The sequence below is a fragment of the Malaclemys terrapin genome, chromosome 25, assembly GCF_027887155.1.
Source record: "Malaclemys terrapin pileata isolate rMalTer1 chromosome 25, rMalTer1.hap1, whole genome shotgun sequence".
NCBI classification, from domain to species: Eukaryota; Metazoa; Chordata; order Testudines; family Emydidae; genus Malaclemys; species Malaclemys terrapin.
In genome coordinates this window covers 13193878-13221606 of record NC_071529.1, presented here as the reverse complement: position 1 = coordinate 13221606, position 27729 = coordinate 13193878, and the positions used below count along the sequence as shown (strand labels likewise).

The 27729-nt window shown below is 52.6% G+C and overlaps 1 protein-coding gene across 1 annotated transcript in view; it reads right to left on the bottom strand.

Moving 5' to 3' along the window:
* Positions 1-650: 650 nt before the first annotated feature.
* The window catches only part of CDK12 (cyclin dependent kinase 12), a 73781-nt gene continuing 46702 nt past the window's right edge, over positions 651-27729 (bottom strand). The window contains exons 14-15 of the transcript XR_008443292.1: positions 23106-23241; positions 651-1613 (exon numbers count right to left, since the gene is read on the bottom strand). The gene's annotated coding sequence lies outside the window, so the exon portion shown is untranslated. The remainder of the gene's footprint in view (positions 1614-23105; positions 23242-27729) is intronic.

The following is a 27729-nucleotide window of genomic DNA, read 5'->3' as shown; positions in this document are numbered from 1 at the left end:
CACAAGTGAAATCAGTTGGTTGGTCTGCGCTTAGTCCCAAGTCTGCACCACGGAAGAACCACCAGAGGACTGGGAGTGGCCTCAAGAGACGGTCCAGAAAAAGGGGACGCTACAGGCCTAGAGGCAACGGCAAATCTGTACGGGGGGGGGAGCCCCAGATTGTATCCGAAGGGGGGGGCTGTAGGTCAGGAATGAAGAGCCCTGGCAGAGCTGTGAGGCCCCAGAACTGGAAGAGCAACGGGGCTGCAGGCTAGGACATTTCAACCCGCTCTTCAGCCGACGTTTTCCTGAGTGCAATTTTGCCCTGTCCTGGGTGAGAATCTCCAGCCCCACACGCCTGCCTGCTCTGGGCTGGATTTCTCAGATCGATATAAACAGCAGGTCGCCTGTTATTACCGGTATCCTGGCATTACAGAGAGGAGCCGGCCGAGGTCCGGGCCCCGTGGTTCCAGGCACGGCACAGACAACTGACAATCTGCATAGAGAAGGGAAGGACCATTGGCTCCCTTTTACAGATGAGGAACCAGGGATAGAGAGATTAAGAGAGTTGCTCAAGGTCACGCAAGGAGCCTGTGGCAGAACAGGGATGAGAACCAGGATCTGCCGAGTCCCCACCCGGTGCCTTTAACCACACAGCAGCTCCTCTTGAATGTATCATTTTATTTCAACAAGCCATCTTTAAACCTTTCCCAGCCTCCCGCACCCTCCTCAGACACAGGCTCCAATCTGACCCAGTTGGCTAGTAACGTCAACTGGAAGGCAACGTCATAGCCGGTGTGAATGAGTTTGTTGGGACTCAGCCCAGTTTCTCACGGATGGGAGTTGATGTCACAAGAAACCAGGATCGCAACTGGCACCTCTTGGTTTCAGCAGAGGACTCAAGGACCGAACAGACCGTGGAGATGGAGCTCCCCTTCCAGAGCTTGCCCCACGTGGCAGTGCCACCAGGCTGGCGCCCCTAGGCATCACGGGACGGGGGCACTCGACTGATATTGCCATGCAGAATTCACAGCAGGCCCCATCCCCCTTTCCAATGTTCTGCGCCCAGCTGGGAAAACCAGGGGGAAAACACCCTCCTGGCCCAAACGCAGGGGCAACAGCCAGTTCTCTGCACACAGTTGCTGCTGGGACACCCATATGTCTAGAGAAGATACCCTGGTGGGGGGCAGGGTGTCCAGCCTGGCCTATTTCATGTAGTCTCTTTCCAGAAAGATGCACTTCAAAGGTGACCTGCAAAGAGGAAATGAATTGGCTTCCGCTCTTTTTCTATGTGGTTCGGAGAGGTGAAGAAAAAAAGCCTGACAAGTGTTTTTTCCTCCGCTCCTTCCTTCCTAGAAATCTCAGGGATGTCACCTCTGATCTTCCCTGGTTTTGCAGGAGAGCTGCTTGGAGGACACCAGGATCGGGGCCTGGAGCTTTTTCAACCCTTCGTCGAAGGGGCGCGGAATCCTTCCTGAAGAGCTCTTTCTCCCAAGGGTTCCCCCCAAAAGTCTGAATAAACATCACTTCCCTTCTCACACTGGCTTTGCTTCCTTGGTAGTCACAACACCGTCTCTCTACAGGTTCTCCTGTCGTCCACGGAGTCTCCCAGGGGAACGAGATCAGAGGCGCTGCTGTGAAAAGCAAACAGAATAAAAACACTTAATTATATTATATATTACGCACACACAGGGTGCTGCCCAACACCCCCGCTCCCACACACAACCGAGCTAGATTTTTATGATGTCATCAATGACTGTGGTCTCTGAGCCGTTGTAGTCACTTGACTATGTAAGCTTTTATAAGGTCACCCATCACCGTGGTATCTGCTGCATTAGCGAATCAGTATAAGGAACCTGTATAGGAGCTTGGGGGTAAACTTTCTCTTAGCCAATCAGAAGTCACTAGCTTCTCATTCCAAGTGTGCATTATCCATTTGTGAGTTGCTCCTTCTGACCAATCAGATCAAGGGAAAAGCACATTGCCTCCTGCAGCCATGCCCCAAACTTTCTAGCCAACTGATTTGAGCCTGCTACTGACATACTTTGGTCCCCGGCTACTGGAGTGGCGGGCGGCGGGCGTGCAACCGGAAGTGCGCCCATTGGCGGCCAATCAATCCAGCTTTTGCAAATTGCAAGCAATGGAAAGCAGTGGCCTGATGGACTCAAGAGAGGATGTACCATTTTGAAGATTTAAAAAAAAACCAACAAAACGGAACCATCTGACATTAAATATACAGTGACGTCTTGTAAGGTTTGCCGAAATCTGAACGGTCACAATGTTTTCCAGCACATTCCCAGTAGGGCTGGAATAATAAATGATCATAATACTCGGAATGCTTTGGCCTCTTTGACTGGAGAATCTTAAGGGACACACATTAGTTATTCAAGGTAGAACAGTGTTATCCCCCCATTTTATAGATGGGGAAACTGAGTCACGGGGGGCAAGAACCAGGAATCAGTCCCAACAACCTCAGTTAGAACAGGAAACAGAGAGCCGAGACTCTTGCATTCTTTTCCCAGTTCTGGGAGGGGAGTGTCACCTGCTGGACAGAGTACGGTGGGGCTGGGAGCTGTTAAACTGCACTTTCCTACCAGGCGCGGAAACAGAACCCAGAAGTCTTGGCTCCTAGATAACTCCTCTAACCACTAGACCACCTGTCTCATTACATAGCTATACATTAGCAAGCCACCCACATACATGCACGTGTAGGGCCCGATCCTGCAGTCGTTACTTCAAAGGGAGGTTTATTTTGCACCAAGACTCTGAGCACCTCGTGCTGGATAAACACAGAGAGCGAGTGGAGGAATTCAGAATCCATCCTTCCTATTGAGTAAAGACGAGCAGGTCTGGTGGGCGATAGAGCGATATGTACATCAACCACGAACGAGTGGGCTTCATGCAGGAACTGGGGGAGAGTCTCTGGCCTGTGGTAGGCAGGAGGTCGGACTAGATGTTCAGAATGGCCTAGCAATACACACACACACACACACACCCCCCCCAGTGCAGTCGCCTCTCAGCCTGGCTCTCCTAGCAGTATCTGCAATCCCTCTATAGAGCCCGATCAATTGCATTCAGATGAGGTTTCAGAGTAACAGCCGTGTTAGTCTGTATCCGCAAAAAGAAGAACAGGAGTACTTGTGGCACCTTAGAGACTAACAAATTTATTAGAGCATAAGCTTTCGTGGACTACAGCCCACTTCTTCGGATGCATATAGAATGGAACATATAATGAGGAGATATATATACACACATACAGAGAGCATAAACAGGTGGGAGTTGTCTTACTAACTCTGAGAGGCCAATTAATTAAGAGAAAAAAAAAAAAAAAAAAAAAAAAAAAAAAAACTTTTGAAGTGATAATCAAGCTAGCCGAGTACAGACAGTGTGATAAGAAGTGTGAGAGTACTTACAAGGGGAGATAGTCAACGTTTGTAATGGCTCAGCCATTCCCAGTCCTTATTCAAACCGGAGTTAATTGTGTCTAGTTTGCATATCAATTCTAGCTCTGCAGTCTCTCTTTGGAGTCTGTTTTTGAAGTTTTTCTGTTGTAATATAGCCACCCGCAGGTCTGTCACTGAATGACCAGACAGGTTAAAGTGTTCTGCCACTGGTTTTTGAGTATTTTGATTCCTGATGTCAGATTTGTGTCCATTAATTCTTTTGCGTAGAGACTGTCCGGTTTGGCCAATGTACATGGCAGAGGGGCATTGCTGGCACATGATGGCATAGATCACATTGGTAGATGTGCAGGTGAACGAGCCCCTGATGGTATGGCTGATGTGATTAGGTCCTATGATGATGTCACTTGAATAGATATGTGGACAGAGTTGGCATCGGGGTTTGTTACAAGGATAGGTTCCTGGGTTAGTGGTTTTGTTCAGTGATGTGTGGTTGCTGGTGAGTATTTGCTTTAGGTTGGGGGGTTGTCTGTAAGCGAGGACAGGTCTGTCTCCCAAGATCTGTGAGAGTAAAGGATCATCTTTCAGGATAGGTTGTAGATCTCTGATGATGCGCTGGAGAGGTTTTAGTTGGGGGCTGAAGGTGACAGCTAGTGGTGTTCTGTTATTTTCTTTGTTGGGCCTGTCTTGTAGGAGGTGACTTCTGGGTACTCGTCTGGCTCTGTCAATCTGTTTTTTCACTTCAGCAGGTGGGTATTGTAGTTTTAAGAATGCTTGATAGAGATCTTGTAGGTGCTTGTCTCTATCCGAGGGATTGGAGCAAATGCGGTTATATCTTAGAGCTTGGCTGTAGACAATGGATCGTGTGGTGTGTCCTGGATGGAAGCTGGAGGCATGTAGGTAAGTGTAGCGGTCAGTAGGTTTCCGGTATAGGGTGGTATTGATGTGACCATCGCTTATTAGCACAGTAGTGTCCAGGAAATGGACCGCTTGTGTGGATTGATCTAGGCTGAGGTTGATGGTGGGATGGAAATTATTGAAATCATGGTGAAATTCCTCAAGGGCTTCTTTTCCATGGGTCCAGATGATGAAGATGTCATCAATGTAGCGCAAGTAGAGTAGGGGCGTTAGGGGACGAGAGCTAAGGAAGCGTTGTTCTAAGTCAGCCATAAAAATGTTGGCATATTGTGGGGCCATGCGGGTACCCATAGCAGTGCCGCTGACTTGAAGGTATATATTGTCCCCAAATGTGAAATAGTTGTGGGTGAGGACAAAATCACAAAGTTCAGCCACCAGGTTAGCTGTGACATTATCAGGGATACTGTTCCTGATAGCTTGTAGTCCATCTTTGTGTGGAATATTGGTGTAGAGGGCTTCTACGTCCATAGTGGCCAGGATGGTGTTTTCTGGAAGATCACCGATGGATTGTAGTTTCCTCAGGAAGTCAGTGGTGTCTCGAAGATAGCTGGGAGTGCTGGTAGCGTAGGGTCTTAGGACAGAGTCTACATAACCAGACAAGCCTGATGTTAGGGTGCCAATGCCTGAGATGATGGGGCGTCCAGGATATCCAGGTTTATGGATCTTGGGTAGCAAATAGAATACCCCTGGTCGGGGTTCTAGGCATGTGTCTGTACGGATTTGTTCCTGTGCTTTGTCAGGGAGTTTTTTTAGCAGATGGTGTAGTTTCTTTAGGTAATCTTCAGTGGGATCAGAGGATAATGGCCTGTAGAATGTGGTGTTAGAGAGCTGTCTAGCAGCCTCCTGGTCATATTCCAATTTATTCATGATGACGACAGCACCTCCTTTGTCAGCCTTTTTGATTATGATGTCAGGGTTATGATGTACTCGGCTAGCTTGATTATCACTTCAAAAGTTTTTTTTTTTTTTTTTTTTTTTTTTTTTTTTTTCTCTTAATTAATTGGCCTCTCAGAGTTAGTAAGACAACTCCCACCTGTTTATGCTCTCTGTATGTGTGTATATATATCTCCTCATTATATGTTCCATTCTATATGCATCCGAAGAAGTGGGCTGTAGTCCACGAAAGCTTATGCTCTAATAAATTTGTTAGTCTCTAAGGTGCCACAAGTACTCCTGTTCTTCTTTATTCAGATGAGGGGCTCCCAACCACTGTTAACCAGACAGCCTCGGAGCTGGGTTCTCTCTCCTGCCAAGGTTCATTCACGCCATCAAGTTTTCACCTTGTGGGCCGGTTGCCTCAGTTTCTCTTAACTCCACCGGGATTCCTCGCTTTCCCGCCAGCCGTCCGGATGGGAGAGGGTTAAAGGGACAGGATGGGTAAGCTATAAATTTCGCATCAGAGAGTGGGGAGAGCGGCGCTGTGGGGGGAAGCTGGGAAAAAGCCAGTGGGCTGTCTCTAGGTAACAATAAACACGGCGAGCAAGGAGCAGCTGTTACAGTGACTCTCTCTGCATCACAATGCTGAAATAACGCTAATAAACCACACGCGCGCACATGCACACACGCGCCGGTTCATGGGGGGCGGGGAAAGAGGGTCGCACCCGGGGCCCGGGTGGCCTAGACCACAGGCCTGGGGACAGTGAGTTGAGTTTTGCTATCCAGAGAGGGGGCTGGTGATTAGCATGAGCTGTGCCCCAGCTCTGGAAGGGGGGAAGGGGAATGGAGAACAAGTCATAGCGAAAAATACTGCCAAGAGAGGATGGAGGCCCCGATCCGGTATGCTACAGAGCCGGAAGTCAGCGATGTCTCAGGGAGTTGGGGGGGCGAGGGGGGCGTGTCTGTTTATCAGGCCCTTAGCAACCCTGCATTGGAGCAGCTCAGTCGTTAAAGGATTCGATCCTCAGACTGCGAGGGGAGCAGCATCCCCATTTTACAGGTAGAGAATCGAGGCACAAGGCCGGCGGAAAGACTTACCTGATGAATCAAGGGCTGGGAATTCCCAGTCTGGTACCCTGCCCACTTGGTTCTACTCACAAGACCAAGACGCTAAGTTTAGACGTAACAGGCCCCAGTTAGTCCCATGCTTGGATGTATAGGTGCTTATAGGTACACGCTTAGATGTATAGGTACCTATTGGCCCATGCTTAGATGTATGGATGCCTATAGATACACGCTTAGATGCCTAGGGGCTTATAGGTACATCATGAGATTTAAATCTAGGAGCAGCCCTGTTGGCATTGCCGAGTTCAGTGCAACTGCTCCTGTGTGTGCCGCGTTACCAACTCACCATTTTTTCCAAGTCCTACAACATTTGGTGTTTCTCGAGGTCCCTTCCAGCCCAAATCCTGTTGCTAAATGGGACAGGAGCTAAAAGAAACAAAGGCCACGTCTTTTGCAAATGTAACTAGCGCTTTGTGGGCTGCATCCTGAGACACCTTTAAATGGGGCTGGTTTCCAAAGGGCGGGTACTCAGCACTTTCTGAAAGCCAGGCCCTATGGAGGTGCTTCTGGTACCCCCAAATCACCAGCCTAAGATCCACGGGGTGGGTTTCATGAGGGTGCGAGGGGAGGAGTTGATGTTTTAAAGGAAGAAAATGGGGGAGGGGGGGAAATGTGGTGAACCTAAAAGGACAATATTGGTGTCATGGACCGGGGGCAGATCCCACCATCCTCCAGCACTAAAGCTTTGGGGAGACTGCGCACCACCCCATAGAACCCAGCCCAGGTTTTCCAGCCTGGGAGTTTATCTAGGGCTGGATGGATTCTTAGACAATGCAGACAGGATCAAAAAGCTCCTGGTCTGTGCTCCTCACTGTGGAGACTTGGGGCTCTGATTGAAGGATCATCGTGGTAACGTAAGAGTTGGCACCCACAATTCTGTGATTGCAAAGCACCCACAGTATGGCTTAATCATGGACTCAGAAATAGCCGATGGAGCCCACTTCCATGCTTGACTCAAGGTTGGTGGCGACCATGTGACCACACTTTGGTGGCCTCTGGGTGTGGCTGACACTAGCCCCCTGGGCACAGAACAAAACAACAGCTGCACTTGAACGTAAGAACGGCCATACTGCATCAAACCAAAGACCCATCTAGCCCAGTATCCTGTCTTCTGACAGTGGCCAATGCCAGGTGCCCCAGAGGGAATGAACAGAACAGGGAATCCCCAAGTGATCCATCCCCTGTCGCCCATTCCCAGCTTCTGGCCACCAGAGGCTAAGGACGTTTCAGAGCATGGTTTTGCATGCCTGCCCATCCTGGCTAATAGCCATTGATGGACCTATCCTCCAGGAATATATCTAGTTCTTTGTTATAATCTTGGCCTTCACAACATCCTCTGGCAAGGAGTTCCACAATTGACTGTGCATTGTGTGAAGAAATACTTCCTTTTGTTTTAAACCTGATGCCTATTAATTTCATTTGGTGACCCCTAGTTCCTGTGTTATGAGAAGGAGTAAATAACACTTCCTTATCTACTTTCTCCAAACCAGTCATGATTTTATAGACCTCAATCTTATCCCGCCTCAGTCGTCTCTTTTCCAAGCTGAAAAGTCCCAGTCTTATTAATCTCTCCTCAGACGGAAGCTGTTCCATACGCCTAATCATTTTGTTGCCCTTTTCTGAACCTTTTCCAATTCCAATATATATTTTTTGAGATGGGGCAACCAGATCTGCACGCAGTATTCAAGGTGTGGGCGTACCACGGATTTATATAGAGGCAACATGATATTTTCTGTCTTATTATCTCTCTCTTTCTTAATGATTCCCAACATTCTGTTCGCTTTTTTGACAGCCGCTGCACATTGAGCGGATGTTTTCAGAGAACTCTCCACAATGACTCCAAGATCTCTTTCTTGAGTGGTAACATAACATGATGGGGTCTAAATTAGCTATGTATAGTTGGGATTATGTTTTCCAGCGTGCGTTACCTTGCATTTACCAGCATTGAATTTCATCTGCCATTTTGTTGCCCAGTTTTAAAGCCACCTTTAGAGGCCAGACAAAGACAATGACTGACCTTCTCAGGCCTAGGTGGTGGCAGCTCAGGGTTAAGGTTAGGTACGTTCTAAGAGGCCGTGCCCACGCGTGGCTTACAGCATTGCTTTCTCTGCTCGGTGGCTTTGCTTTGTAGGGCTGACAATCTTGCACCCTGGCTACCAATGGCGAAAGGGAAATGCAAGCGGCTTTGCTTTGCTGTCAGAAGCCAGGCAGGCACATTCTTGGGAGTAAGAGCATGGGGGAGGCTCTTTGAGCCCCAAATATAACAATGCAGCTGCTCTACCTAATTAACAGGCCCTGGAGTGTCTAATTCCAGTAGCTTGTGGTGCACAGATCTGGCAAGAAAAATATTCCCTGAAGATCTGGGATACAGGAGGAAAAATCCAAGCCCCGTTGGAATTTCAGAGGCAATACTGCCCGTATCCACTGGGCCCGATATCTTCACTGGTCTGATGTGACTCTGTCCCTGTCGTAAAAAAAGCCAAACAAAACAACCACCACCACCCTGCTTGGCAAACTGGACGCCTGCAAGGCAAATAACAAACCCAGACCTGCACCCCCTGGCCCCAGGGCCCAGTTCCTTGGCTCCCGGGAATCTGCAATGCAGCCAAGAGGCCTCCGCGTGCACCCTGTGTTACAGCAAATGGGGAGGGGAGTCTGTGAGCTCGATCCTGCCTTTGCAGTCTGGGCCGGTCTCGGAAGCTGGCTCGGACATGCCCGCTGATTTCTTGGCACTGTCTGCTGGCGAGGAAGGTATTTAGCTAGAGACGGCAGTGGTGCTTTTTGATGCCGGCATGCCCAGCCCGGAAGGGGAGCCGCGGATGCTGCCCCCAGGATCTTAGCCACAGAGATAGTGGCTCTATCGGTCTAGTCCAACGTCACCCCCTTTCCATTCAGATCAGGAAGCAACTGATGCCAATCAAGTCTATTGCAGTGCAATTCCATCTCTCCGCCTGTCCCTTTATTTCCTCTGTCCCTGTTCTCTTCTCTTCTGTCATTCTCACAAGAGCAATGCTGCCAAGACGCAAGGGGGGTATACAGAGACTGTATCCAGGCATGATGCAAAGACACGTCCACACCCCAACCCTTCAGGGAGGTAGGAAGCCATGTAAACAAGCACGTGGGAGAGCACACAGGCCCCGTGTACATGGAGAGGCGCTGTCTGGCACGAGGTCTGGGTTTTCAGTTCCCATCATGCCACCGAACGAGGGGGAATTCTGAGTAACATCCGGCCTAGGGAGCTTCTGAGCTGAGAGCAGCATCGAACACGCAAGCAGCAAGGGAACGTCCCGGGTGGAAGATTCCTGTTGTTCCAGCAAAGGGTGGAAAGTAAAGATTCAGGAGATGATCAGGGCCGTTTGCTCTCATAGATGGACTTTCGTCCATAGACTGGCAAGGGTTTTGTCCCGCCCTGCCAGCTGAATGCATTTGATTGGTGGGTCAACTCATGGCACCCACAGGAAAGGAGACGTGGCCATGGATGCCCAGTTAGTCCCAGAAACCGAGAGTGACCAGGGAAATTAGACTAAACATAGAACTTTACCAATTTGGAGGAGATGCGCCAAGCAATGGAGGCCAGGTAAGAAGGGATGGATGGATGGGTGTGCATAGGGCTGGGTAGATAGATCGACAGCTTCACGCCACACTTCCTCTAGCAACTCAGGCGTTGCCAGAGTGGACCAGAGCCGAGGGCCATCCAGTCCAAGGTCCCGTCTCTGACGGCGCCAGCACCAGTTGCTTCAGAAGGTGCAAGGAACCCATGAGTGGACAGCTATGGAATAGCCTGCCTGGGGGGTGGGTCTCTGTCTTAGTCCCCACGCGTTAGAGCTTGGCTTAGCCCACACTCCCAGGCTCTTGCTAGGAAGAGCTGTGTGTGTCCAGCTGGCGGGGAGAAGATCAGCAGGGCCCGCCCTGGGAAGCAGGGGCCCTGGGTTCTAGCACTGACGTGCCGGTGCCCTCGGGCAAGTCATTTTGTGCCACTGTTGCCCTTCCCTCCCGTCTTCTGGGGCAGGACGCATCTCTCACTCCGAGCCTGTGCAACACCCGGCCCAGCAGCGCCTCTCCATGCTCCCGCCAGGCAATCCTGGGCGTGGGGGGCGCTTTGCCTCCCGCTCTGGGCTTGGCAGCATGTGCCAGCCCACCTGGCACTGCCATGCCACCGACAACTGCGCGGGGCGCCGGCCCGGGAGAGAAGAGCGAGATCCTGCCGGTAGTGAAGCCGGGCCTGGCGAGGGGCCTCCGCAGGCACCTGGGAGGCGGACGCTAACCCCCCTTCGGCAGGCAGCGCGCTCACGCCGGCGGCTGCACTTTGCATTCCAGCGCAGACGGCGGCCGTGCAGCAAACCCGGAAAAAAAAAATCCCCCAAATGACACTAAATATTAATGGCTGCCCTACATTAGGCAGCCTGCACCTGACTCGAGCGAGCTGGGAGAGCCGAATGCCTTCCCCACCCCTTCCATTCTGCAGGGCAGCTGCCCTCACGCATGGCCCAGGAGACAGCCTTCCCTTCCCTGCCAGCAGGACGCCCCCCACCCCACCCCACCCCCGACTGGGACACGCCAGAAGGCTGGGGGGGGGGGGAGCTGGTGCAGCCGACCAGGAAGCTTGTGCACCAGCTGTGCTCCCCTTTCCAGAGGTTTCCAGCCCCCCCCCACGCACACACACTCCTCCCAGGCATCGGTGTGCATGGGAACCAGGGAGGGGACGAAACAAACAAAGCAAAGGAGGGGGGCTGGGTGTGGAGGGGGGCAGGGAGGGAGTATTTCTGGGTGCCGGGGGAGCGGTGGGCTTTGCCCCTAAGGGGTAGCAGCACTGACCTGGGGGGTCTCAGCAGAAGGTTGGGGAGCAGAGCTGATGAGAATCCAGCTGAGTGAAGGGAGGCATTGGATGGGATCCAGGCCACAGAGGGAACCCGCCCAATGGAGGAGCCATCGGCCTCCCAGCCGGGAAAGGCAACAGCTCCTGGGCCGGGGAGTCGCGTGGGAAAAGACCTACCAGCCGCTGAGTCCAGCCCAGCCAGTCCCAGCCAACCTGGGCAACTGACGCTCGCAGAGTGCCAGGGCCAGCTCGGGGGCGCAAGGCTCCCGGCCACGGGCATTGTTGCAATGCTTAGTGTAGACTCTTAGCACAGGAAGGGCCCGTGGTTCCTCATTCTCCAGGTCTTGCTGCGGGGAGGAAGCGGTCACAGGAAATTCCCGTTTGTTGCCCTGGGTCGAAAAGCGTCTCGTTCCCCGTCACCCGCTGGGCAGCGCCTTCCTGCCCCGCAGTGGGACCATCCATCCCCACCTCGTTCTGGGAACTTACCCCCCGCCCGGGGCCCTGCTGAATGCAGGCTCAGCTGGGGGGTCGAGCACCACAGCAGCGCTCTTGGGTTTGCCATGCCGGACCCAGGCCAGCTCCGCCCTGCACCCAGTAGTGCCCACAGATCATCCAGGGACAGCCCGTGGAGATGGGGGCAGTTCACGATCAGCTGCTAAAAGTGATCCAAAAGCCCCTTCTCCCAGCAGCAGGGCTGGGCTTTTGGGGACACCCAGAATGCACTGGGGCAGCACAAGGCCCTGCTGTATGTGCCCACGAGCTGATGGCTTCCAATCCCACCAGTGCTGCTGGATGGATGCTCCAAGCTGCCCTAAGCCAGTGGGTTTCATGGACCACGTGAGATGGAGTCCAGATACGCTGAGCTCCTGCCCCCGTGACCCAAGGCTGGGTCTTCGCTTCTGTGCTGCTCTTTCCTCAGGCTGTCCCCGTAGCTCCCCGACAGATCCTGGCCCCAGAAGGCCACGGCTGCTCTGGACCTCTGGGGGCAGAGGGAGCTTCTATGACAGCCTCTGGGCAATGAGGGGTTACCTCGCTGCTGCAGCTTGCTTCCCTGTCGAGTTGGATTTTCTTGCCCTCGCTCCCCAGCAGGGCTACACCCCCAGAAGAAACCCCTTTAAACCTCTTCTGAGCATCCTCCCTCTTGGGTCAAGTTGTTGGCACCACGTGGCGTCTTGCGGCTTGCTCCAGAGCGGCTGTAGGACACCCCTGTCCTGGAGGCACCGAGCCGGTGGGTCGCCCACCCCAGCTCTAGAGGAGGCGCTGAGGATCTCCAAAGGCCTGTTGGTTGGTACCGCCAGCGGGCTCCACTTAGGGGTGGGGAAAGTGGACTGGAGGTGGCGTCGCAGCCCAGGCCCGCCCGTCTGTCCGTCCATGCGGAGAGAGAACCATCATGGCTTAAGGGGAAGCAGAAGGCGCTTGGTCTCAGGAAGGCCGGCTCCCGCCTCCGGAATGCCCCAGCGCTGTCCTTGCATTGCGCAGTCAGAGCATCGGCTGCGGGGTGAAGGGAGGAGACGCAGCAGTGAATCCTGAGGTGGTTAGGGGAGACCGGCTCTGGGTCATCCCGCACCTGGCACAGCCAGGTCCGCCTGACTGTCCCACAACGCCATACGCAGCCGCTCAAGTGACCCAGAAGTCCCTTCTTTCGGCAACAGGCCTGGCTCTCCACGACTCCCAGAATGCACCGGGGCAGCAAGGGACCCTGGCGTGAACAAGCAGAATGATTCTAGTCAACACCAGAGGCTCCAACCCCCCATGCAGTGGGAGGGAGGGCAGCGGGCGTCCCACGTGGGCCGTGTGGGTGGGGGGAAGGACAACAGCAAGAGGGCGACAATTAGTAGAAGTTTGCTTAAAAAGAGGCAAACCCGAGAAGAGCCCCAGCTGCCATTGCTGTCTGCACGAGGTACCGTCTCCCACCCGTTCTGTGCCCGCGCTGCGCGAGGGAACAGCGTCTGCCCAAGCCGCTCTCCCCAGCCAAACCACGCAGCCGCCCTTGGAAGGAAACCTGAGGGGTTGGAAGGGACCTGAGGAGGTCATCTAGTCCAACCCCCTGCTCAAAGCAGGACCAACCCCAACTAAATCATCCCAGCCAGGGCTTTGTAAAGCCTGACCTTAAAAACCTCTAAGGAAGGAGATTATACCACCTCCCTAGGTAACACTAGCAGAACCAAGTACTGATTTTGCCCCAGATCTCTAAGTGGCCCCCTCAAAGATTGAACTCACAACCCTGGGTCAGTTATTCTGACACACAATCTCCGTGGACATCAGGCTGTGGAGCAACCAGGCAGGGCTGCAATGATTTCACCCAGGGGGGTTCAAATCACATCTTCTGGTCAATCCACGTAACTGGGTGGGTAGACCGAGCCGCAGGCAGCGGGCTCTCAACTCGCCGGCAGCTGGCAAATGGGAGCGCAAGGGGCACTGGGGTGGTTTAAATGTCTAGACCTGGAGGAGAGGGACAAGGAGCAGCCCCCTTTGGCTTTCTCAGCCCCAGGGCCAAAGCTGAGGGACTGACCCCAGTCATCCCAGCCTGCGGAACCAAGCCCCACCCCAGCTGCCTTGGGGGAAGGCACAGCGGAAAGACCACTGAACTAGTGGAGCAAGCACCAGATGGGGACTCAGGGGATCTGGGCTCTTATCCCAGCTCGGCCACTGGGTGGCTAGGTGACCGTGCCTCAGTTTCCTCACCTGGAAAATGGGGAGAATGATCCTGCTCTCCTCTGGAAAGCACTCGGAGATCGACTGACAGAAATAAGGTGAACCAGGGAGGATGATTATTGGGTTATTATCTCTTGGGAGTGGCTCCGATACCTCAGTGAGGGGACCCCTTCTCAACAGGGCCAGCCACCGAGACTTTGCAGCACGTGGTTCTCATCTGTGCTGAAGGGTTCTCCTCTTCATAACCCTCTTAGGGCGAACCTGCCCCCTCCCCCAAGCTGGCTAAATGGCAGAGGCTGGAATATTCACTTTCATTTCCTTCTCCCTCCCCCCCCCCCCCACTACCCCCTTTCCCTCCGCGCTGATCCCCAGCCAAGAGTCCAGAGCTGAAAGTAGCGCGTGATTGATGGCGGTGTTTTCGCGGTAAGCGCACCCTGTAGTCCAATCCTTGTACCTTTCCCAATTCCTCCCTTGTCCCTATTCAGAGATCATGTTGTCTCATGTTGGTCCCAGAGGCACCATTAATTAAAAATACATCCAATTAAATGGCAGGTGAAAATGTGCAATTCCTGGCCCATTCCACCCCTGGTCCCCCTTCCGCCTTGGCGCAGCTGCGCTTTGATTTGAGCGAGAGGAATAGGGGAGGGTTCTCTGAACCTCAGCCAGCAGCGCCCATGCCAGTCTGTTCGGGCGGGTGCGTGCGTGTGTGTGTGCGCACACTGATCTCCATAGCTGGTGGATCATCAGCTGTGCTCTGCTGCTCTTCAAGTCGCACGGCTCCTCTTGGCCACTTGGGGTCCCAGGGCCGAAGCTGAGAAGGCTGGGGTGGGCCTCGGGGAGCAGAGCTGGCGGGAGCTACAAGCCAGCGCAAAGTCCTCTGCGGTGTAGAACACCCCTGCCCAAATACTCACTGCGCTCTCCCCCCGAACGGATGGGACAGACAGACAGCGGATAACAGGCCTGGGGAGGAGAGCATGGTAATGATGTGACAGCTGGGATACGAATGGCTGAATCCGGCAAGACGCTCATTACTGATTGTGCCCACGGACGCGGGGTGGACTCCGTGCCAACTCCCCCCTGCCCTTACCGCTGGGAGAAATGAATCCTAATGGGCGAGCGGAGCCAGGGTGCCCAGCGGGCATTCCCTCTCCAGGCTGGGGAGGGCGGGGGAGACGGGAAACGCCAGAAGGCCAGGCAGGGTGGAGGGGAAGCCAAACAGCAGGGGCAGAGAGGAGGGACACATGGGCTGATAGCAGAGGCCTGACTAGAAGCTGGAAGACAGAGACGGAGGGGGCACAGACACCTACCCAGAGAAGCGGCATGGCCGGTGGAGAGAAGCCTGGGTGGAGACACAGGAGACCTGCGCTCTAGTTCCAGCTCTGGCACTGATTTGCTGTGGGACCCTGGGCCAGTCATTCCCTGCTTCCGTGCCTCAGTTTCCCTTCCTCTTTGTCAGCCTTGCTATTTAGACCATCGGCTCGTTGGGGGCAGGGACACTCTCTTACTCTGTTTGTACAGCGCCTAGCGCCCACGGGCCCAGCCCCAGCTGCAGTAGCTGGGCACTCCGCGGTTACAGAAAACAGCAGCTGGCAAAAGTGGCCAGGTGGCTAAATGACCAGGTGCTTCCTGGCTCGCAGGCTGCTTGTCACCGTGACATCCAAGTGTCCTGCAACCCCTCTGCAGACACGTTAGCCAAGGAAATGACAGGCAGGTAAACGGCCAGCACCAGAAGCCAGAGACATGGAGACAGTTGCCAGTGGCCGGGACGCTCTGGTGGCTCGAGCCCTGCGTTAGCCACCAAGCAGGTAGGGGTGGGGGGCAAAGAAGGGACCTGGCCGGTGGACACACCCCACCAGCAGCCAGGACCCATGTACAGCACCTGGCACCATGCTCGAGGCACAGTAACTGTGGAAGCAGGCAGGAGGGGGCCGGTCGATTGGGGCGGGGGGAGGGAAGACGGCCCCTGCTCCATTTAGCTCCGGGCCAGGAGCAGGCAGAGTAAATACAAGAGACAGGCCTGGGTGGGAAGGGACGGGAGACAAAGGAGTGATCCGAAAGGGGGCTGAGGTCCTGGGCCAGAAGGCGGTACAAGGGGGCCGGAGCATTTGGGGCTCAGGAACCCGCTGAGCTTCGCCGGCTTCACTTTAACGCTAATTGGAGATTTTAATCTTCAGTGACTTTCTGCTCGGGGTGCCGGCAGGCGCGCCAGCTGTGCTGCAATTCCACCCGCGCTGGCTTTTTAATCAAGCCGCCTTCGCCGCGAAGGGCTGGGGGAAGGGAGGACGCGGAGCAGGGTCGCTGAGGCCAGGCGGCCCGCTGGCCCCAGCAAGGGAAGCCAGCGCGCCTGCTGCCCCCACCGCACTGGGGGGGCAAACGCCCAAGATCTGAGCTCGGAGATGCCAGGCCAGGGCCAAGCCTGGGAGCTCAAAGGGGGGCTGGGCTGGGCAGGTCTCATTCCAGCATCCGGCCTGCACCACGCTCCACCCCACTGCAGCAAACCGCACAAGCACTGAAGGGACCACGGAGCCAGGCTGCCGCCTAACTCCGAGAGGCTGGGTCCCTACAGCTCTGGCCTGGGCTCCAGCAGCAGAATCTGACATTGCAAGTTCAATAAGCGAAACTCCCTTGGCAGATTCCTAGAGTCTGATCTCCCGCGTAGCATGGGCCAGCGACCCTCCCCCAGGGGTCCCTGCCTCCAGCCCAGATCTCACAGCTGAGCCAGAGCGGAGCTTCTAGAGAGACATCCAGTCCTGAGTGGAAGACTTCAAGTGATGGACAATCCACCACGGTCCTATTGGTTAATTCCCCTCCCTTCAAATTCTGCACCTTATTTCTAGCCTGAATCTCTCTCCGCTCCCGCTGCCAGCCATTGGCTCTTGTTCTGCCAGATTGGAGCCTCCTGCTAGCGGGAATCTTCTCCCTGTCTAGCTAGTTACAGATCAAATCGCCTCTTAATCTCCCGCTAAGCTAAACCGATCAAGCTTCGTAAGTGCAAATCACGCAAAAGGCGGCGAGGGAATAGGACAATCCGGTGGAGGTGGCAATTCGGCCTGGCTCGTACGTGGGTTTTCTACAGCACCTGCTGGCAGAGTCTCGCAAGATGGCAAGATTTAGGCTGAAATTGACGCCAACGCCGATGGGATTTGCCACCCAGTTCTCCTCTCCGTCTCCCTCGCTCTACCCCCCGTCCCTCCCATTCTGGCTCAGGGACGTGACACTTTTCAGCTTGTGGAAGGGTGATGGTCAAACACAGGGATCGGTACTGGACAGAGGTTTGCAGGCAGCTGTCCCCAAGGCCACCTGGATCTTTCAGGAAGGATGGCCCCGTGGCTAGGTGCTAACCTGGGACTTAGAAAACCCAGGTTCAATTCTCTGCTCTGCCACAAACATACTGTATCATCTTAGGCAAGTCACTTAGTTGCTCAGTGCCTCAGTTTCCCCACCTGTATAGTAGGGATAATAGCAATGCCTTGCCTCCAAGGGGTGCTGCGGGGATAGATACCTTAAGAGAGTGTGTGATGCCCAGCCACTACGGTGATGGGGCCACATAAGTAGCCCAGAGAGACGAGCGGTTTCTTTTTCTCTGAGTGGAAACGGAGGATCAAGCGCCACATCTAAGCTGTTCAAATCGTTCTTTGCAATTAACCCTGGATTGGCCCTGCCGGACGGGCACTCAATTGCCAAGCTCCGCTTGGTCCTGCTGAAGCTCCTCACGCAGGCTCCTCCAGCACCGACTCCCCTCTGGGCGGCATCCACATTTAGCTCCCTCGCCGACTTCGATGACCAAAGCAGGAATCAGGAGAGCTCTCCGGGGCCTTTCACACCACAGCCCAGGGCAGCAGGCTCCCAACCCTGCGTGGTGTTGAACCAAGCCCCGGCCATGGGAACCTGCATCGGGTTCCTGTTTTAATGTCCGGGTTGAACAGACAGAACCAGAGCTGGTCAGAAAATAAGGGCAGAAAATTGAATTAATTTTTGTTCAAAAACTTGGCTCTTAGAAATTCCAAATGTTAAGGCATTTCTAGGAGCCCCTGAGCAACCACTGAAACAGAAGCACGTTTCATTGACATTTTCCGCACGTGGTGGAGGGAAATTTGGGCTCTGTGACCTCTCACCCAGTAGTTCTCAACCTTTCCAGACTACCGTACCCCTTCGAGAGGTGGATTTGTCTTGCGTACCCCAAGTTTCATCTCACTTGCTTACAGAATCAGACATAAAAACACAAAAGGGTCTCAGCCCACTCGTACTGAAAATTGCTGACCTTCTCCTTTCGATCACGGAATTACAAAATAAACTGCAACTCCCCAGGTTGAGAAACACGGATCTAGTATATAGAGCAGTATAAACAAGTCACGGTGTGGATGAAGTTTTAGTTGGCACTGGTTTCGCTAGTGCTTTTCATGTAGCCGGTTGTAAAACTAGGCAAATACCTAGATGAGCCGATGGACCCCCGGAGAACCTCTGCGTACCCCTGGTTGAGAACCACTGCTCTGGCCCGAACACCCTGAACTGGTCATTAAATGAGCGGTCCTGGTGGCTTTTTATCTGTCATTCTTAAGCACTTTTAGGACCCCCCCCTGCAGTACCCTAGTATCTGAGCATCTCCACAGTCTTGTATTTATCCTCACAACACCCCTGGGAGGCAGAGCAGGGCTGTCATCCCCATTGCACAGATGGAGAAACTGAGGCACAGGGAAGCTAAGTGACTTTCCCATGGTCACGGGAGGGCTGTGGCAGAGCCGGGAATCAAACCCAGTTCTCGAGCCCCAGGCTAGTGTCCTAACCACTGCGCCAGCTGTCTCTGAGGATGGCTGTTTTCTCAGCAAGCTATTTGAGTGAAGTAGGATGAGGTTGCTCTGGACCTAACGCCTGTTCTATGGATCAACGACTGGCCAGGAGCAACACGGGAAGAGGGTCTTGACAGTTGAGTGGGAATCCTGCAGGATTTGCACACACAAGGTCTGGGAGTGCGTGTTGGCAGGCAGGTACAATTCAAGATGCCCGAAGCGTTCAGCGCTGATGCGTTTCCGTTTGTCGCTTGAAATCACCCAGCCAAGGTTTCACACAAACAAGTTCCCATCGTTGCTGTCTCCACCTCGTTTCCGGTGCGATGGGTCAGCCACTCTGTACCCCGAGTGGAGCAGTAAGGAAGGGGGGGAAGTTGTGATCAAGTCAGAGAGACGCTGTGGGGAAGCAGGCCAGTTCGCAGGTCCTGGGAGAAGCAGGGATCCTGGGTCCCTCTTGTGAGCAAAAGGGAGGCAGGAGGAGGCAGATGAGTTCAGCCCTGTCGAGGAAGATGTCCATGCGACACATTGTCCTGTGCATGCTCCACATCTCCCTCTAGTGGCTGGGCCGCTCACGCGTCTGCTACAGCTCCCACCTAGGAGATTTCGGTAACGGTCATGCTGAAGGTTGCGAGTTCAAATCCTGCCAGTCGGCTGCACGAGCACAAAGCCAGTTAACTCCTGCAAAGAGGAGCACGGATAACACATATCTTCTCCGCGCGGAATGGTCCCATGAGCAGAGAGAGCCCAGAAGACCACCAGACTACGGCCATTCACTGCCTATCTTCGGGGCTCATCTGGGCCCCAGCACTGTAGTATCCCAGAGGTGCTAAGTGACATGCTCATGGTTACACAGGGAGTCTGTGGCAGAGCATGAAATTAAACTCAGCTCTCCGGAGTCCTGATCCAGGGCCTTAAGCACAAGGCCAGCTCTCGTTCCTACTGGCTCGTCCCTACGCTAAGGCCAAGTGCCTTCCCGATCGCCATTGGCAGCCCGGCTCATGCAGGCAGCAAGGGCTTTTCCCTGGAACTGCCATGCGCTAGATCCTGCACAGAAGCCTCTTTGAGCACTCCCCTCTCCTCCCCGTTCACCAGTCACATTCCCCAGGCGGCCACCACCTTAGCGGCCTCCCTAGTCCCACGTGGCTCACGAGAGCCATGGGGCCAAAATTCATCGTGCGCAAGCCAAGCCCATCTCGCCCGGAGGCTGAGCGTGGAACGCCAGGACAAGCGGGGAACGGAAACCCAGGTCCCAAACGGATGGAAGCTTTGACAGCAGGTCGCTCTCCCCAAGGCACAGCACGTGGGAGAGGGCTGGGAAAGGGGGTCTCTTGTTAGGATGCACAGCTGCCTAAGAGATTCCAACCCAACCGGCATGTGTGTGGGAAGGGGGGCTGGGGGGTTTACTGGTTTGCAGTGCCCTCGTGTGGCCAGAAAAGAGACTGGATCCTCCAAAGAGGAACACAGCAGGACAGACACATGCACCAGAGTCCTGAACGTCGTTGGAGGAACAGTATCTTCCATTCTTGAGTTCTGGTCCAAGTAGAAAATAACTTGCAAACTGCTGGAAGCTAGCAGGGCTGGAGAGGGTGACGGGTGGCCCATAGAGAGCTAGAGGGGTTGCAAACTAGCATCTGGGCAAAGGTATTTGAAATCACAAGCCCTGCGCCGTTAAAGCAGCATTCAAAAAGCATGAGTCAGGCCCCAAACTAGCACCAGACCGATTTAAAAATCGGGAGGTTTTTTTTTTTTTTTTTTTTAAATCACACATTTGGGATTTTTTCTTGGCCTTCTGGTGTCTGAGCCAAGAATTCACGTTTTTGAGATTTCTCTGAACCACGAAGACTAGAAACTTGCTTTGTATTTGAAAGCCGAGATTCGCACCTAAACCAGGGACTCTGGGGCGTTGAGAAAAATTGCAAAGATCACAAGAAGAGCACGAGCATTGGCAACAGTGTTTAAGACCAATTTTCTTCCCCCCCTCCCCCCAACCCGTTTGATACACACACACACACACACACACACACACTTACTTCTAGCTGATGGGCTCTGTCTCAGAGATAGGTCACGTAGGATACACAGAACACACCCCACAGGATACGGAGGGCGCGTATTGTACATTAAATAGGTTGATATAGATCCTGCGCTCTTGGATTATTCCCTTTCCTGCTCCATTTTTCAACCTGCTCTCCTGAGCCAAACAACTCAACCTACTCACGTCAGCATCTGAGCAGCACTTTGAAACCAGCTGCATTCCGGTGGCTTTGAAATCCTCTGGGTGTTCACCCAGCCCCTGCCGCTGCAGAATCTCACCAGCCGGCACACAGGAAAGCTTTATTTTTGCAAATCCCCCTCCCCTCCCGCCCCCATCGTGAAGCAGGGAACTGTCATTCTCCCCATTTTGCAGGTGGGGAAAACTGAGGCACAAAGGGACGGCGTGACTTGCCCAGTGTCCCACAAGGGAGCATGACAGAGCTGGGGTTTGAATGTTGAGGTCTAGAATCCCAGTCCAGTGACTTATTCACAAGATCAGCTCTAGTCCAGTGTCACCCAAACGATTCTTTATTTTTCCCTGTTTGTTTTTTTTAAGACTCTGCCTGCCACATGATATCAGTTTTAATAAACAGGTTCCAGGCCTAGAGCATTGCAGCCCACTGGATAGAGCACTGGACTGCGAGTCAGGATGCCTGGGTTTTATTTATAGCTCTGCCGCTGACTTCCTGTGCGACCTTGGGCAAGTCACTACCCTACCCGTGCCTCAGTTTCCCCCTCTGTAAAATGGAGGGATAACAACACTGATCTTCTGTGGCAAAAAATTTGAAGAGCTGGGGATGAAAAACACTAGACAGGAGTTATGTCTTATTATTAATGGAGAATTCCATGGCTTTTTGCATCGAATGCAGCAGCAATCATCCATTTGAGAGGACAATTCTTTTTCAAACACTTAAGCAAAGGCGGTAGCGGATTTGGAAGGAAACAGGTCATTCCAGTGGAAACCTGTACCGCAGATATAAATAGTATCTGGATGGAGAAACGTAGCTGCGAAAATTTAAAGTGACAGACTAACTTTCATTAACTTTAAACGCGCTCGTTAGGAAATCCTGACCACAGTGCTACACTGTCACTGTGCTGAGAGCGACATCTTGTGGCTATTTCATGCTTCCACATATGGCAGGCATTACAGGGTAATTCCAAGCCCTTCCAACACCTCCATTCCCACTGCATTGTAGGGGCCCGGGGACATGGTGTTTCCATGCCCATGGCTCGAGCATCTACCCTGCATTGTAAAGCCTGGGTTTATAATTGCAGGACCCAGATCTTGCAGCTGTCCCACGTCCGACTGACGTGTGTGTGGACAGAACGGGGCTTGGGCTTGGGCTTGGGCTCAAATCCGAGTCAAAGCCCGGGCTTAGCGTGAGTGTAGACGTACCTTCAGTGTCTGAAAATGGATCAATAAATTAAGCGAGGATGGATCCACAAAGGACAGGTGCAGCCTTCATGGCTGACCACCTGCAGCCATGAACTTGGATCCTGGATGTTTTGTCCATGTTTGGTTTGCAGCCAATACCCCAGCCCACTTTTCAGAATAAAGCAACACCTGCTGAGGGGAGCGGATTAGGGAATAGCTGCAAACAGCTTCCTATGGTCACAGACTGCCCAACGGCTTCCTGTTATGGTGAGCCCTGAGCCACCGCGTCCTGATCTGGATCCAGACTCTTTAGCCAGTCCATACCTAGTACAAGAGTCTGACCTGCGAGTAGCAGCCCTGCAGCCTACCGTGTGCAAGAGGGACAGGACATGGTGTCAGAAGTAAAGGCACCCAGAGACAGAAGGAAAGCAGCAACAAAGGCTGCAGGATCACTCTCATGAACATGCCACTTTCGGTGCCCCAGAGACCTTCAGCTTTGCCACACCTCCAGATAGGGACTGGCTACAGAGCTTCTATCCCAGAGAAAGAGACTAGAAATGTGTCTTCAGTTCTCCACTAGCTCTTGCTATTAGCAGCTCAGGTATGTTGCACATGGTACCTTCTCCTGGCTGAACAGGACAATACCATTTAGCGTTCCATTCCATCTCCCGCTCTAAGTTTTACATTCCGGCCGTTTACAAAACATGCTCTCTCATGCTGTCTTTAGAGCTCAGTACGTATCGGTCTCTGGATGGCGCTGGTTTTCTAATTACACAACTAGCAGCCCCACAACCTACAACGGGAGCCACAACCAGTGCTCCTCGGTGCTGCCACAAAACAAACAACAACATTAGCTGGTAGCAGTAGAAGGCTGTTATCCACTGGGAGCCAGCTACCAGCGGGAGGACACTTTATAAGCATGCTAGACTTTATCCAGTGCAGGTTGGCTTAGTGGCAGATCATTTCCTTTCTGCCTTTATAGACCGTTCTAAACCATTCCTCGCCTGCCTTGAGCTTTCCCTCTTCCTAGCACAACCCCCGCCCCCAGTTAGCAGATACACAAAACCCCATCACAACAGGACAGTTTGCAGCCAGCCCTTGCAGCTGGGGTTGGTGCAGCTCCTCGACCATTGGTTACTTACGAAGGAAGAAGGCTTAAAGATGCCAAGGTGCCATGAGCCATCACCCTCCACAATGAGCAGGGACTCTCAGACGGGCGTTGGCTAAACGCAGACTCCAGTCAGGCATCAGCTGCTAAGAGACGTGCCAGCACTCGACCTAAAACAAAGAAGAAGACTATACATGAGGGTGTATTGAAGGAAGGGGCTGCAGAGTGAGCCTGGCCATCCCCAAAGGGAAGTTATTCAAACCTCTGTTAAAAGACAGAGGGCGTTGAATCTGTTCCTAGCACAAGAGTCCTGGCCCAGCAGTGAGGCTCTCTGGAGCTACTACAGTAAAACGTAGTAAACAACAGTCATTTAGCACAGACTACCTTTCTCCAGCGCGTTCGCCGGTTATGATATTTGTTCGCATGTACTGAACATCAAACAAAAAGGGGAGTGCTTTAGACAGTCTGTGGAAAAACCCCTTCCCTTCTGCTCTGAGAGGCACTGCACAAGTTAGTGCAACACAGCAGGGTGCAAGAAAGTCCCAAGGAACAGCCCCTGGCTGGCTATCATTGCTTTTACTGTAGCCCAAGTCAAGAAAAACCCTAGCAGAGATTTAAAGAGCCCAGCTGCCTTGTCGACATTTTATAACAAGAAGTGTGGTCTCTCCATGTTAAGGCAGCAGAGAAGAGGGAGAGGCGTAATGAGCATTAGCCCTTCTCTAGCAGCTTTCACAGAGGATCTCAAAGAACTTTACAAAAGGCGGGTCAGTCTCATGAAACATTTCACAAGTAGGGAAACTGAGGCACGGGGACTCACTCAAAGTCACGGAGTGAGTCACTAGCAGAGCCGGGAACAGAACCTAGGAATCCTGGTGCCCATGTTCCTGCTCTAGCCACTAACCCCTACTCCGCCTTCTTTCCCATCAGTACATAAAGCAGCAGCACCCAGAGTCATGGCACTTAGTGAAAGAACAACAGGTGTTTAAAAATAACCTGGCTGGAAACCGCAAGACCAATGAGGCAGCTCGCCCTGATTTCCAGCCACCACTTGGGTATTATTATTTGTATTACAGCAGCATCCAACAGCCACTTTTCAGAAGCAAGGCCCTGTTAGGCTGCGTGCCGTACACAACACAGTCAAGAGACGCAGGCCCTGTCCGCTTTGATATCAATGTTATGCTCCGTTTCCTTTTCCCCCACTTGCTTTTTCTTCTCAAGCATTGATTCACGTGCATGGGTGAGGGGATTTATTTTCGTATAGACCACATCTGACATTTAATAACAACAACCCCTCACTCTTATATAGCATTTGTCATCAGTAGATCTCAAAGCACTCTACAAAGGGGAGCCGTTTCATTATCCCCATTTTACAGATGAAGAAACTGAGGCAAGGATTGGGGAAGTGACTTGCCCAAGAGGTCACCCAGCAGGCCAACAGCTGAGCCAGGAATAGAACCCAGGTCTCCTGAGTCCCAGCCCAGCACTCGATCCACTGTACCACACCGCTACATCCACTGAGGCTTTCAAAAGCTGACTTTTTAGAACCACACATTAGGACATCTCTAGCTCCTCATTCAGGAAATGTTCAACTCCGCCATAGCTACAACAGCCCAAAGGCACCCACTTGCTTAACTGCAACGTCCACGGAGCTGCCCAAGGGTCCAAGTTGAGCACATGCATATGCGGTTTGCAGAATCGGGGCCTGTGTGCCAGAATTACTGCAAAGGGCTGCAAAGGATGTGCCATTGACTCCTTCAAAGCCCCACAACTAGAAATCTGAGATGAGACCCCCATTAACCAGCTCTTCCTCCCCTGCTAAACAGACCCCATGACTATCAGCAAGCTAGGGACCCGGTTTCATCACTGTTAACATGAGAACAGCCAGACTGGGTCAGACCAATGGTCCATCTAGCCCAGTGCCCGTCTTCCAACAGTGGCCAATGCCAGGTGCCCCAGAGGGAATGAACAGCACAGGTAAACATCAAGTGATCCATCCCCTGTTGCCCATTCCCAGCTTCCAGCAGTCAGAGGTTTAGGGACACCCAGACCATGGGATCGTGTCCCTGAGCATCTTGGCCAATGGCTACTGATGAATCTATCCTCCATGAACTTAGCCAATTCATTTTTGTACCCAGTTATACTTTTGGCCTTTGCAACATCCCCTGGCAGGGAGTTCCACCGGTTGACTGTGCGTTGTGTGAAGTAGTACTTCCCTTTGACGGTTGTAACCCTGCTTCCTATTAATTTCATTGGGTGACCCTGGCTCTTGCGTTATGCGAAGAGATAAATAACACTTCCCTATTCACTTTCTCCACCCCATTCCTGATTTTATAAACCCCCATTACATCCCTCCCCCCACCCCTTGGTTGGCTCTCTTCTAAGCTGACCAGTCCCATCTTTTTCCCTTGTATGAAAACTGTTCCATACCCCTCCCCATTCTTGTTCCACATGTGCAACATGGATGGGACCTAGCTGTGTCCACTTAGGCTCCACCCACCTCCATCCGCCACGCAAAAATAGGCAAGATTTTCAAAAGTGGCTAGTGATTTCAGGTGCCCCGCTCGAGACTTCTTTAAAGGGGCCTGATTCTCACAAGGTGCTCAGCACCCCTCCCCCCCCGGAAAATCAGACAGTTTCGAAGAGGTCTCAAATCAGGCCCCCAAGACACCTTTGAAAAGCGTGGCCACCACAGCTATATGTGGATATAATCATGTTAGAAACGCATGTTCTAACCCAGGGATCTTACAACATGGGGTTACCATGTGGCCCACACATTTCCCCCCCCCAGACACGGTAAAAGAAACATGCCACAACCACATGGTGGTTTTTGGAGTAGAATTCCTCCTCTGTCCAAGGCTTCTCAGCCTGGTGTCGAGACAGTGGTGACGGGTTGTCCACGCTACAGCTTTTAACTTTATTGTACCTGGGGTAGAATCACAGTGTAGACAATGGGTCAGATTTAGGAGCCTAAATCCCATTGGCGCTTAAGTCTCATTGAAAGCCTCAGTCACTTCGCAATTGATACTTAAGTGCTTTTGAAAATGTTACCAAGTACTGTAGAGGTGACCTGAAGAGGAGGTGGGATGAAAAGTAAGCCAGTGCCTTCTTTTTTCCCCCCTCTTTAGGCCAGGAAGAGAAGCATTGAAGGGTTCTTTATCTTTTTACTGTTAAGGGTTTTCTCCCTGCTTTCCCCCCCGCCCCCAGTAGAAATTCAAGGCTTGTCTGAACTGGGTGTCTCTCTCTGGACTCAAGTATCAGAGGGGGAGCCATGTTAGTCTGAATCTGTAAAAAGCAACAGAGGACCCTCTGTTGCTCTCTCCGGACTGAAGACTTAGTGCCATGATGACATCGTGAGAACCAAGCCAGTGAAAGCGGAGCCATTGGACGGGGAAGACATTTGCAGTCAGACTATTGGGTGGGTGGGTTGGTTGGTTTGTATTTGTCAATAGCGATTGATTCATATGGCCTGTTAACATTTTGGAGAAAAGAAGCCTTCACTAAAGAACGCCCATTATTCTATTAAAGTCAACAAAACCTCCTCAGGGACCCTCTCGTGAGTTCGCCAATGAAGTCAGGAGACCAGAGGTGACATTTCTAATAGTTTTAAGGTTAAAAAAAAATATATGTATTTTAAACCGTTTCAGGCTGTCAAGTTTACATCTTTAAGCAGCAAAATAAAGGGCACAAACCCAGTTAAAACCAAATCCTTTGCAGGTCTCTAATTTGACTACTAAAATGCCCAGCTAACCGGCTGCAATGGCACCTCAAAGTACATTGGGCGCAAGAACCCTTGAGGTGCAAACCCATCAAACATAACCCACTGTAGTGGACCCTGCCTCCCCTTGCCAGCACACATTCAGGCAGCTGAACCGTGCCTCAGCGATCCCACCAGCGATCACTGTCACTTGGGGACGTCCTGTCCCCTGGCTGGAAAGGATGGGATGGTAGCAGTGAACAAGTACCCACTTTCTGCAGAAACATCTGTTTTTCATCAAAAACCATTTCCCCCCAAACGGAAGTATTTCTATTTGGATATGCCGCTGCTGGGCCTCATGGGAGTTATAAAGCAGTTGCCTAAAGGTCCCCCATTCTCCTATCTGGGGTAGGGTTCCCAAGTGGACATCTCCCATAATGCACCATGGCCAGGGATTTCCATGACGCACTGCTTCTGCCTCGCCAAGGAGAGAGCTCATGGGAGATGTAGTCCAACCAGGCAGCCTGGCCTCTAGAGGAAAATGGGAGCATGGGGCATTTGAACTACAACTCCCATGAGGCACCCGAGAACCAGATCCAAATCAAAATATTTAGTGTCAACTGAAATTTTTTGGTTTCCAAATTTTTGCTGAACAAAAAAGACCATTTTCCAGGAGGGGAAAAAAAAATTCAACCAGCTCTATTGAAGACTAGGCCATGGACTGCAAGATTGGGATCACAGAGCGTGCATAAGAAAGCAGTGATCAGACAGCTGTAATTACGGAGAATGGCAGGGACTAGTGAGGACAGAGGCAGGAATAGACTTCCTCAGCCAACAGGCTATAAATGTATTGAACCTTAAGTTGTCTCCTAACCAGAGAACCATCCTGGGCCAGTGGTCACCATGGCTTGGCCCAGGGGCTCAGTTCCACTACCAATGTCCCACCCTGCAACATGAGCTAATC